The sequence below is a fragment of the Miscanthus floridulus genome, chromosome 16 (assembly GCF_019320115.1).
Source record: "Miscanthus floridulus cultivar M001 chromosome 16, ASM1932011v1, whole genome shotgun sequence".
NCBI classification, from domain to species: domain Eukaryota; kingdom Viridiplantae; phylum Streptophyta; class Magnoliopsida; order Poales; family Poaceae; genus Miscanthus; species Miscanthus floridulus.
Window position 1 is genome coordinate 117,452,784 of NC_089595.1, and position 8,259 is coordinate 117,461,042.

General features: G+C 40.1%; 1 long non-coding RNA gene across 2 annotated transcripts; it reads left to right on the top strand.

Annotated features, from left to right (window-relative positions):
• Positions 1-220: 220 nt before the first annotated feature.
• LOC136513252 (uncharacterized) lies at positions 221-6,205 on the top strand. Of its 2 annotated transcripts, XR_010773329.1 has the most exons (4): positions 221-1,274; positions 5,272-5,413; positions 5,532-5,606; positions 5,867-6,205. It is a non-coding gene; the product is annotated as an uncharacterized lncRNA (long non-coding RNA). The 2 variants fall into 2 exon arrangements; XR_010773328.1 differs by having other exon boundaries at positions 5,272-5,606.
• Positions 6,206-8,259: the final 2,054 nt, after the last annotated feature.

Genomic DNA, 8,259 nt, shown 5'->3' on the forward strand with positions numbered 1-8,259 from the left:
GTGCTTGCAGGTGCAGCACCATCAAGATTCACATCCAGCTCATCCTCAGTGATGATGCGCGCGGTGGTTCGCATGCACTTGCTATATACATACATATATGCATATGTGATGAGATGAGAATCTTGATGATGCTGCATCAGCAAACACTCACTCATCCCACCTGGACAGTGAGAGACGACAACGAATCCGGCCGGTGCAAATGAGTACTACTCTTCTTCTCCTTTTAATTTGCTTTTAATTACCTTAGTTATATTAATTGAGCTTTCACTTAATTACTGTTCTCTCTCTCTCTCTCTGTTGTGTGTGTATGTGTTTGCACATGGTTTTCATCTTGCAAATCTGCAGAAATTAGGTTGGATTGAACCCAACATGATTAAGGCTGCCGCGCCATGATTTTATGGTATATATATATATATATATATATATTATCAGTTTAATTTCAGGTTCCTTTGTCTTATTTCATCACCTTCCGTTAGCATGCATTATATCATTTCCAGATTTGCTGATTTTGAGGATATTTTTCATTTTGCAAGAAGTACGTGGCTGCACTACTGGGGATATATATTGAGTTTGATTTTATTATGCGTGCATATATAGCTTATTATTATAGGTTCAAGTTATTAATTTTGTGTTTCTATAATCCATCTTATCAATGCGCAACTTTCATTTTTAATTTGGTTTGTTGTGTGTGTGTGTGTGCAACTGTGCATATGTATTTTTGATATACAGATATATATGCTAGCTCAGTCGATCCCAGCTAGAGAGGGACAAAAACAGTCATATATATATGTAGGAGTAGGACACTATTAATTAATCTACATATAGGTAATTAAGAGTAGTGAGGTCTGTTTCCTCAATCATGCATTCTCTGGCATCTATATATATATACTTTATTGTTCCGAACCCAATATAATTAATGTGCCAACAACGCTGCACGTACTCCCGTCGGCATCATCATCTGATTGAGGTAACAGCAGAGATATGCTCGCTCGTCTACAAAATGTTCCCAATCTCATCATTAGTTGAGATGTTGTGTCATCTCAACACATCGATCTACTGCATATTCTGCAGTTATATATCTGTACTCTCTGCTACCTCAGAATAGCGGTCGCCTCCCTGCAGGCAGCTCAAATCAAGCTATATATATTCACATGGAGCAGCCCATTTTCAACATCAGTTAACACTACGCCGTACTTAATTCGGCTGTCAACACGGAGGAGACGCGAATAATTGAAGCTCCGATCCAGCGTGTCTGCAGTCAGAAAAACATGAAGGTTCGTTCATCCAGAACCACAAATATAATGCATATACCTATAATAACTGAGAAGCTTTTGTGATTTGTTTCTTTCTAATTAATGATGGATGGACACCCAAGGAATACGGCCGGAGTGCTGATGTCTCACAATTTAGGACACATCTGGGATATTATACCAAATTTCGGACAAATTTAAGACACGCCCGGTTCTTTCTTTATAACAAATAAATATTTATTTGTTATTCGGACACATCTGTAGTTATATATTTCCCAAAATTCCCGGGTGACTACTACCTTCGTCCTGCAAAAAGTGTCGTGTTTTGGTTTTATTAAGGCAAAGTATCTTATGTTTATATAGAAGATTATCAATATAATATTTATGACATACCAACTAGATTTACTATGAAAATATATTTCATAATAACTCTAATGATGTTTATTTGAGTTGATACCAAAGTATCTTATGTTTCACCAAGTTTATATAAAAGATTATCAATACTTATGTGGGTAGTAGACCATAATGTCATTCTCTCATTCTAATCTAGGGTGGATCTTCTATTAGAAAAACCTTGCCCAGGACCAACAATAACTGTAATGGGTTTGATTGGTTACATGTGTAACAAAATGTGGATAACCAAAGACAATTTTATCAAACACGGCTTGTTTGTGGAGGACAATCAATTAGACCTAATACAAAGTATTATTGTTCCAAGAAGTTTTTGGTAGCATGAATAAATTACAGTTGTGACATATACCACACTAAGAATTGTTTAGAGGAAGCTAAAAGGTTTTGGCTAGGGAACATTATTTTTAGAAATTACTGTTTTAGATTATGGAGTTTTAGAGTACGGATAATTATCTATCAAATCAAAATATTAGTGTTTGGTAGTATCAATAATTGTGTTTTGATAGATATGTTTTATGTAAACCCTAAACCATAAAAGTAGTCATTATTCAATACACACAATTATGCCGGATACATAATTCTATATATGGAACCATAATGATCGAGCAGCAGCACTTGCAAGCTACTAGAATCGAGAGCCATGGAGTTCTTCACATCGAACGGATGATCCTTCATTTACCATTTTGAACTTTAGTTCTAAACCTGTAATAAGTTTTAATTATGGGTGTGCTGCTTTAATAAATTTGGACTGACGCTTCTTCTTCCTAGAAGAAGGCTGACACCGGAAATTTTCCATTGCTTGTTTTAATCGAGCCAGGCCATACAAAGAAGTTGCTTAGTCAGACGTATGAATTAAGCAACAAGTTGCACTGTGTGCCAAGCCCTGCATTCCTGGGGAAAAGCAGATAAATTCCATATCTTGGGTTTCCATCTCGGTATTATTTCCCTTAGTGGAATTTTTTTTCCTCTTGTCTTAGTACTATTTTTTAAGTTACCTAAGAGTAATTATTTGTCTATTGTCTTAATTACTTGTTAATAATACACATAAATTAAATTACTCGTTGAGAAGCTCAAGTTTGGTTTTCTATCCTCATATCTTGACTTTTTTCACATCCACCTAACTATATATCCAATCACCTGTTAGCAGGTGGATCCAGCAAATCCCCCGCTAATAATTAGCTAGCTACTACTATTAGCTAGGAGTTTCTATGTACCACGAGCACTAGTGGTGGATCTAGGACAAAATGAACAAGCTGTTGTGCTGGGTGCTGGCCGCTGGCTACTACCATGCTGCGCTGCCGCTTGCTGGTGCGAGCGTTGTGCTGCGCTGCTGCTCCATGGGCGCGGCCGCGGTAGCGGGGGCTCGAGATCCACCACCGATGAGCACCAATGGGTCAAAGATGACCTTATTGGCTGTTGTCTAGTAGTTTCACATTTTGACATGGATATGTACGTATAAAAACCGCTAGCTAGTAGTAGCATAATAAGTGCGTAACCGTGTCACCAGGTGATTTACTGAAGTTGCATACATATGTGAGATCGAGCTGACATGATAATGATATGCACGAGAAGAACAGTAGCACTGACGAAAGCCAGCTCGATCCTCGGCGATGCATGGACCGCGTTACGTTTGCATGTGTGTACGTATTGCTTGGACCCGTGCCGGCCGTTCCTGCATGCATGTGTACGTACGGACGTGATTTTCTCCCGTGAGTGTGAGCATGAGCATGACTTGCATTGATCGATCTGCAGCATGCAGTGCAGTGGGCAGCTAAGCTAGCTTAGCAGTGGGTGCTTATATATCTCACCTCTCAACCTATAACTATGCAGTGTTTTTGTAGTGTGGCCGGCTTCGCCATAGGTGGCATGCCACATGCTTGTCAAGGTGGAACACTGATGAGACGCTTTAGTTGTCTCTGCATGAACCCTCGTACGTATGTCCTTTGTCGCCACCTCATCCTCCCCGGCCAGTTCCCCACCATGTCCGATTTTTTGGCGAATCGCCCACATGACACCCCCTGCACCAATATATAGAGATGATAACCCTATCCTATTCCACTCTACACCGCCCACATGATGGCCCTGCATATGTACGACCTCAGAGTAGCTAGTGTTGCACAGACGACATTGTCGGCCTCGAAGGTGGACCCTGTGAAGGGAGGTTGTACGTGCACAACATCGATCATTGAGGTGGAGGACAAACGGGGGGCTTGCCATGGAGTTGGCGTTGTTGTTTGGGCAGAAAGGGATGCTATGGCATGGTAGCAACGCCTACTATCAAACTTGTAGGAGGTTGTGGGCTTGGCCAACGTTTCAGGGGTTAATCCATGAGCTCCTCGGACTAATGGCATGCATAAATCGGCTAGGGATGGGATTGGGGTTTGGTTTGTGGTGTACTTGTTTGGTCGCACTTGGTCTTATTGGGCAGTGGAAGAAGAGGAGTAGTAGAGGAACAGGCCCACAAGATCCTATGGAAGTGAAGGCGAGCTGGCCGGAAGAGAATTATTACAAGCTGGATTGTGTACAATGGCAGGAAGCTGGCTATTGATGAGATTTTAGGCAAGTGCGTGGATTGTTTTGACTACACCTTTGCATTCAAGGAAGAGATGGAGAGGAAGTTTCCTGGAAGCACAATTGAGATAGTTTATGAGGAGGCTGGGTCCAAATTAGATTCATCATGATGTTTGTTACTTCGAAGCCATGTATACATAGATTCAAAAATGAATGCCGACCATAGCTAGGCATTGACTCCACAACTCTTACTAGAAGGTGGAAGGAGCAGCTACCTTCTACTAGATACTAGATATTGATGGACACAATTGGATGTTCCTTGTGGCCAGATCAGAGCAGAGGCGGATCTAGTGGTGGGCCCCCCCCCCCCCCCCCCCCCCCCCCCCCCCCCCCCCCCCTCAATGGAGGTTTCACTATGAATTACAGTGTCGGAGGGGCTGGGCTCGTATCTAAAGGTAGAAGAGGACCACATTTATCACTTTGTCTAGCGGTTCACTCATTCTCATTGTTTGTTGGCTGGCCCAACAAGACCTAGGTGCCACACTCACATTTGTCAGCCCACAATAGGAGAATTAATCACTAAATCAGCGACTCCTTGCCTCTATCTCGTCCCTCGACTCGGCATAATAGGCAGTGCTGCAGTGCCCACCATGTCCCGACCTCCCAATTCCCAAACCATGTCCATGGAGGCGGTGGTGGCATGGGCTCCGAGCGTGTGGCAGCAAGCAGTAGGCACGCGACGACAAGGGCTTCGAGCACGCAGCGTTTCGGAAGTAGCAGCGGCATAGCGCCTTAGCCCACAACTCACGTGGGTCGTGGGGTTGCAAGGGGCAGCAACCTCGCCTACCGGCTGGGCCTAGGCGCACTAGTGCACCGGTACCGTGCAACATCGCACACCACAGGGGCCAGGCTGACACCTGCCAATGTAGGTTGTAGCCTTGTAGGTATACAAATTATGGCATTAGTGACTGAAGATTGAAATTTGATAGGATCTATATATAGTCTCTATTCTCTGTGATTCGATGAATTATTTGCTTATGAATTGATTGATTAAATGGCTAATTGGTAGATTGAAATTTGAGATATGTTATTTGTGCAGAAACTTAGAATGCTAAAGAGAGCTGTGCACACATATTTTTTAAGTTAACCTTTACTAGGTGGATTCCATACAGTTTCTTGTGTTCTTATTTGTAAGTTGGACAAAATCCAAAAGGAGAGTGGCTGGATCTCCCAACTGGAAGGTGACGTTCTATACTTGGATCCTTCCTTCATCCCTCAAGTTTTACACTAAAAGACATTAAGAATTTAAGACTCGTAGATTCTTCATATTTTGCTTTTGGGCGCATGTTGGGATTGAAGAATTGGTGAATGGAGAGGCTTAGCTTGAATACTGGTTATTTGGAAAATTGAAAAAGAGCAAAACTCCAACTACAGGTAATTTCAATGTTCCTTCTTGGTTGATATTGCAGTATTGCTTTTATAATTTTAATAAGCATAAATATTTATTAATAAATCATAAACATATGTTCATACTGTTTTTTTGGGAAAATATCGTATCCATGTATCCTTATCCATACGATAGTGATATGTGCGTTGATATATGTAGTGTGTAGACATAAAGAGCTCATGGCCGTCTACTACTCTGTTATGTCAACCCCCCTCCTAATTTTTTTTTTGATCTGCCACCGGATCAGAGACCAAGGAAAATTGGGGATACGGTTCATGAGCAACCTAGCAATCACAATTGGATCCCCACCTGAACTTGATATATCACGAAGAATCATCGCCAAAAGCAATGAAATGGATTGAGGATAATGGCAAGCACTCGTGGGCAAGATGTTACTTCGGTCTCTACAACTAGCTAGTGTGACTATGTGACCAATAACATGTTAAGTCGTTGCCACGCTGCTCACATAAAGAAGACTTTTTTTGTTTTGTGACATGTTATTGACATGCTGCTCACATAAAGAAGACTTTTTTTGTTTTGTGACATGTTATTGAATTGTGCCTTGATGTGTGAGACCATTCACTTGTTAAGCTTTGCTGATTTAATTAATCTTTGTTTTGTATTCTCTGATTGGTGTTGTACTCAATGTGTGATATGTTCATAGTAGGGTCGGCACCCTGATTGCACCCTCCCTTCGTTTCAAGCGAGGCCATTTTAGTTTTTCCACGTGACACTATCTCTCCTCCCAAGCTATACTCTCACCTTTTCAAACTGTAAGATATTTTGGTTTTCGTAGATACATTGTTTCTATTATATATCTATAAAATTCAAAAATCTTGTAACTTGAGAGGGAGAGAGTAACTTTTTAATGGTGGCGGTGTGCAGCCTGCAAAAGCCTCGTTTTAAAGGTGTCCAGTGGCCTAAAATGAGCAGTGAAATGTGCATGGCACAGAAAACCACGCTTCAGCGATGTCCATTTGGACCAAAAGAACTGAAGAAGAAAAGGCTGTCATGGATACTATCTCCGTTCACAAAATAATACAATTCTCGTTTTTTCAAAAGTCAAACTGTATGAACTTTAACTAAATTTATATAAAAAATTATTAACATTCATGGTACAAAACAAGTATAGTTATAGAATATATTTTTATAATAAATTTATTTAAAAACATAAATACTAATACTATTTATTATAAATTTAGTTAAACTTGAACTGACTTAACTACCATATATTATATAATTATATTTTTATCTCGGAGCTGGGATGGAACGATGCATGCACGTGATGCTGCAGTTCCACTTGATGCTGTTGTACGGTACGTTGGCTTGCCACAGCCAGCTTACCAACGTGTCGATCGACAATATGAGTGATAGATATTAATACTAGGTAAGTATTTATTTGGCTTTGAAATATATTTTGACAGTGTATTTATTATTTGTATACAGAAGTAGGCTAGCAGCAGCAGTGGCCACTACTACAGGAATGATTTCTAGAGGTGGGTGGTGAGGCTTTATAAACGCGTTTTGGCCAGCCGTCCCTACATACTGTCTCTACAAATTATGTATTTGTATGAGTGGTTCTCAGACCGTCCTTACAAATCGATTTATAGAGGCGGCTAGTATTATTAGCCGCCCCTATAAATCGATTTGTAGGGGCGGCTATCGTACCAGCTGCCCCTATAATACATGTTTGTAGGGGCGGTTCAGTCTAGAACCGCCCCTATAGTATATTTTTCCATCAAAAAAATTTAAATTTACAATTCAAATTCGACCAGAATATATATATATATATATATATATATATATAATTTAAATCTGACCAAAACATATATAATTCAGATCTGACCACAAGCACAAGAGCATTATATAAACTATCATTATAAATATAATTCACAAGAATATATACAATCCATCATTAAATAGACATAATTCATAAGTCTAATTCGTTCCACAAATTCAAACCGTCCCACAAGGTAAGATCAATATCAAATTCCATACATATTGTTATCAACGGTCTAGAGCTAGCCTTTGAGTCTCACGAAGGTGTTGGTACTGAGGATTTCTACCTAAGTCAGAATCTCGGTCATGGTAGGTGCCTTTGACATGTATAATCTGGTCCAATATAAAGTTGCAAAGGTCGTCGACGAGCTCTAAGAGTTGGTCATCCTTGTATGAGTCTCTTTTTATTTCTTTCTCTTCTTTCCACTACAAAAGAACAAGTTTCAGTTTAGTATTTTATATCATGTGCGAAGTTTTTATACTACGGGTGAAGAGGTTCAAACTTACCCTTAAGGGGTGTCTCCTGTAGACACCGGTGTTACTCATCATAGAACATACATAGTATCCACAATGTACACTCCTAAGCTTCTGCTTGGGGCACTGTGTGTTTTGCATACGAAAATGTTAAGTAATGCTTTTGACGGCCATGTAATAGAGTACTAAATTAAGTTACACTTACCACACATAATGTTTTTATAGCCAACATTTCCTTCCTTACTGGATCATGCCTTCCGTGATGTTTATTGACATAGAACCTGAATGCCCTGTTCGAATTATTTTAGCAAATGTAAGTTGTTAGTATCCAAAAGTGAATGTTACAAGTATGTATATAAACATATAAGCTAATGAGGATTGTCGATA